Source organism: Triticum aestivum, chromosome 2A (genome assembly GCF_018294505.1).
Source record: "Triticum aestivum cultivar Chinese Spring chromosome 2A, IWGSC CS RefSeq v2.1, whole genome shotgun sequence".
In the NCBI taxonomy this organism is placed as follows: domain Eukaryota; kingdom Viridiplantae; phylum Streptophyta; class Magnoliopsida; order Poales; family Poaceae; genus Triticum; species Triticum aestivum.
The window spans coordinates 656,198,334-656,203,408 of record NC_057797.1 but is presented as its reverse complement, the minus strand read 5'-3'; positions in this window follow the sequence as shown (position 1 = coordinate 656,203,408).

Below are 5,075 nucleotides of genomic sequence, written 5' to 3'. Positions count from 1 at the left end.
GTGGCTATAAAGGTACACTACAGGTATCTCCGAAAGTGTCTGTTGGGTTGGCACGAATCGAGACTGGGATTTGTCACTCCGTGTAAACGGAGAGGTATCTCTGGGCCCACTCGGTAGGACATCATCATAATGTGCACAATGTGATCAAGGAGTTGGTCACGGGATGATGTGTTACGAAACGAGTAAAGAGACTTGCCTGTAACGAGATTGAACAAGGTATCGGGATACCGACGATCGAATCTCGGGCAAGTATCGTACCGCTAGACAAAGGGAATTGTATACGGGTTTGATTAAGTCCTTAACATCGTGGTTCATCTGATGAGATCATCGTGGAACATGTGGGAGCCAACATGGGTATCCAGATCCCGCTGTTGGTTATTGACCGGAGAGTCATCTCGGTCATGTCTGCATGTCTCCCGAACCCGTAGGGTCTACACACTTAAGGTTCGGTGATGCTAGGGTTGTAGGGATATGTATATGCAGTAACCTGAATGTTGTTCGGAGTCCCGGATGAGATCCCGGACGTCACGAGGAGTTCCGGAATGGTCCGGAGGTAAAGAATTATATATAGGAAGTGCTATTTCGGCCATCGGGACAAGTTTTGGGGTCACCGGTATTGTACCGGGACCACCGGAAGGGTCCCGGGGGTCCACCGGGTGGGGCCACCTATCCCGAAGGGCCCCATGGGCTGAAGTGGGAAGGGATCCAGCCCAAAGTGGTCTGGGGCGCCACTTCCCCCTAGGGCCCATGCGCCTAGGGTGGGGGAAACCCTAAAGGAAGAGTCCTAGAAGGGGAAGGCACCTCCTAGGTGCCTTGGGGAGGAGGGATTCCTCCCTTGGCCGCCGCCCCCCCTAGGAGATTGGATCTCCTAGGGCCGACGCCCCCCTAGGCCCCCTATATGTAGTGGGGGGAAGGGAGGACCTCTCACCCTTGCCTTTGGTGCCTCCCTCTCCCTCTCCAACACCTCCTCCTCCTCCATAGTGCTTGGCGAAGCCCTGCCGGAGTACTGCAGCTCCACCACCACCACGCTGTCGTGCTGCTGTTGGAGCAGTCTTCCTCAACCTCTCCTTCCCCCTTGCTGGATCAAGAAGGAGGAGACGTTGCTACTCCATACGTGTGTTGAACGCGGAGGTGCCGTCCGTTCGGCGCTAGGATCATCGGTGATTTGGATCACGACGAGTACGACTCCATCAACCCCGTTCTCTTGAACGCTTCTGCGCGCGATCTACAAGGGTATGTAGATCCACTCCTTCCTCGTTGCTAGATGACTCCATAGATTGATCTTGGTGACACGTAGGAAAATTTTGAATTTTTGCTGCGTTCCACAACAGTGGCATCATGAGCTAGGTCTATGCGTAGTTACTATGCACGAGTAGAACACAAAGTTGTTGTGGGCGTTGATTTTGTTCAATATGCTTACCGTTACTAGTCCAATCTTGATTCGGCGGCATTGTGGGATGAAGCGGCCCGGACCGACCTTACACGTACTCTTACGTGAGACTGGTTCCACCGACTGACATGCACTAGTTGCATAAGGTGGCTAGCGGGTGTCTGTCTCTCCCACTTTAGTCGGATCGGATTCGATGAAAAGGGTCCTTATGAAGGGTAAATAGCAATTGGCATATCACGTTGTGGTTTTGCGTAGGTAAGAAACGTTCTTGCTAGAAACCCATAGCAGCCACGTAAAACATGCAAACAACAATTAGAGGACGTCTAACTTGTTTTTGTAGGGTATGCTATGTGATGTGATATGGCCAAAGGATGTGATGAATGGTATATGTGATGTATGAGATGATCATGTTCTTGTAATAGGAATCACGACTTGCATGTCGATGAGTATGACAACCGGCAGGAGCCATAGGAGTTGTCTTAATTATTTTATGACCTGCGTGTCAACATAAACGTCATGTAATTACTTTACTTTATTGCTAACCGTTAGCTGTAGAAGTAGAAGTAATAGTTGGCGAGACAACTTCATGAAGACACGATGATGGAGATCATGATGATGGAGATCATGGTGTCATGTCGGTGATGATGATGATCATGGAGCCCCGAAGATGGAGATCAAAAGGAGCAATATGATATTGGCCATATCATGTCACTGTTTGATTGCATGTGATGTTTATCATGTTTATACATCTTATTTGCTTAGAACGACGGTAGTAAATAAGATGATCCCTCATTAAAATTTCAAGAAAGTGTTCCCCCTAACTGTGCACTGTTGCGAAAGTTCGTCGTTTCGAAGCACCACGTGATGATCGGGTGTGATAGATTCTTACGTTCGAATACAATGGGTGTTGACGAGCCTAGCATGTACAAACATGACCTCGGAACACATGCAAAACACTTAGGTTGACTTGACGAGCCTAGCATGTACAGACATGGCCTCGGAACACAACAGACCGAAAGGTCGAGCATGAGTCGTATGGTAGATACGATCAACATGAAGATGTTCACCGATGTTGACTAGTCCGTCTCATGTGATGATCGGACACGGCCTAGTTGACTCGGATCATGTAATCACTTAGATGACTAGAGGGATGTCTATCTGAGTGGGAGTTCATAAGATGAACTTAATTATCCTGAACATAGTCAAAAGGTCTTCACAAATTATGTCGTAGCTCGCGCTTCAGTTCTACTGCTTAGATATGTTCCTAGAGAAAATTTAGTTGAAAGTTGATAGTAGCAATTATGCGGACTAGGTCCGTAAACTGAGGATTGTCCTCATTGCTTCATAGAAGTCTTATGTCCTTAATGCACCGCTCAGTGTGCTGAACCTCGAACGTTGTATGTGGATGTTGCGAACATCTGACATACACATTTTGATAACTACGTGATAGTTCAGTTAAACGGTTTAGAGTTGAGGCACCAAAGACGTGTTAAAACGTCGCGAAACATATGAGATGTTTAGAGGGCTGAAATTGGGATTTCAGGCTCGTGCCCACGTCAACAGGTATAAGACCTCCGACGATTTTCTTAGCCTACAAACTAAGGAGAAAAGCTTAATTGTTGAGCTTGTGCTCAGATTGTCTGAGTACAACAATCATTTGAATCAAGTGGGAGTTGATCTTCCAAATGAGATAGTGATGTTTCTTCGAAGTCATTACCACCAAGCTGCTAGAGCTTCGTGATGAACTATAATGTATCAGGGACATATATGATGATCCTTGAGATATTCGTGATGTTTGACATCACAAAAGTAGAAATCAAGGAGCATCAATTGTTGATGGTTGTTGAAACCACTAGTTTCAAGAAGGGCAAGGGCACGAAGGGATACTTCATGAAACGGCAATTCAGCTGCTTCTCTAGTGAAGAAACCCAAGGTTGAACCCAAACCCGAGACTAAGTGCTTCTGTAATAAGGGGAACAGCCACTGGAGCAGAATTACCCTAGATACTTGGTAGATGAGAAGGCTGGTAAGGTCAATAGAAGTATATTGGATATACATTGTGTTGATGTGTACTTTACTAGTACTCCTAGTAGCACCAGGGTATTGGATACCGATTCGGTTGCTAAGTGTTAGTAACTCGAAATAAAAGCTACGGAATAAACGGAGACTATCTAAAGGTGAGCTGACGATATGTGTTGGAAGTGTTTCCAATGTTGATATGATCAAGCATCGCACGCTCCCTCTACCATCGAGATTGGCGTTTGCGTTGAGCATAGACATGATTGGATTATGTCTATCGCAATACGGTTATTCATTTAAGTAGAATAACGGTTACTTTGTTTATTTGAATAATACCTTCAATGGTCTTGCACCTAAAATGAACGGTTCATTGAATCTCGATCATAGTGATACACATGTTCATGCCAAAAGATATAAGATAGTAATGATAGTACCACCTACTTGTGGCACTGCCACTTAAGTCATATCGGTATAAAACGCATGAAGAAGCTCCATGTTGATGGATCTTTGGACTCACTCATTTTTTAAAGGATTGAGACATGCGAACCATGTTTGTTGGTAGATATGCATGAAGAAACTCTATACAGATGGATCGTTTGGACTCACTTGATTTTGAATTACTTGAGACATGCAAATCATACCACATGGGCAAGATGACTGAAAGCCTCGTTTTCAGTAAAATGGAACTAGAAAGCAACTTGTTGGAAGTAATACATTTTGATGTGTGCAGTCCAATGAGTGCTAAGGCATGTAGTGGATATCGTTATGTTCTTACTTCACAGATGATTTGAGTAGATGTTGAGTATATTTACTTGATGAATCACGAGTCTGAATTATTGAAAGGTTCAAGTAATTTCAGGGTGAAGTTGAAAGATCGTCGTGACAAGAGGATAAAATATCTATGATATGATCATAGAGATGAATATCTGAATTACGAGTTTGGCATAGAATTAAGACATTGTGGAAATTGTTTCACAACTAATACAGCCTGGAACACCATAGTGTGATGGTGTGTCAGAACATCATAACTGCACCCTATTGGATATGATGCATACCATGATGTCTCTTATCGAATTACCACGATAGTTTATGGGTTAGGCATTACAGACAACCACATTCACTTTAAATAGGGCACCACATAATTCCGATGAGATGACACCATATGAACTATGGTTTAGAGAAACCTAAGCTGTCATTTCTTAAAAGTTTGGGGCTGCGAGGCTTATGTGAAAAAATTTCAGGCTGATAAGCTCGAACCCAAAGCGGATAAATGCATCTTCATAGGACACCCAAAACAGTTGGGTATACCTCCTGTCTCAGATCCGAAAGCAATAAGGGATTGTTTCTAGAATCGGGTCCTTTCTCGAGGAAAAGTTTCTCTCGAAAGAATTGAGTGGGAGGATGGTGGAGACTTGATGAGGTTATTGAACCGTCTCTTCAACTAGCGTGTGACAGGGCACAGGGAGTTGTTCCTGTGGCACCTACACCAATTGAAGTGGAAGCTTATGATAGTGATCATGAAACTTCAGATCAATTCACTACCAAACCTCGTGGGATGACAAGGATGCGTACTACTTCAGAGTGGTACGTGATCCTGTCTTGGAAGTCATGTTGCTAGACAACAATGAACCTACGAGCCATGGAGAAGCGATGGTGGGCCCGGATT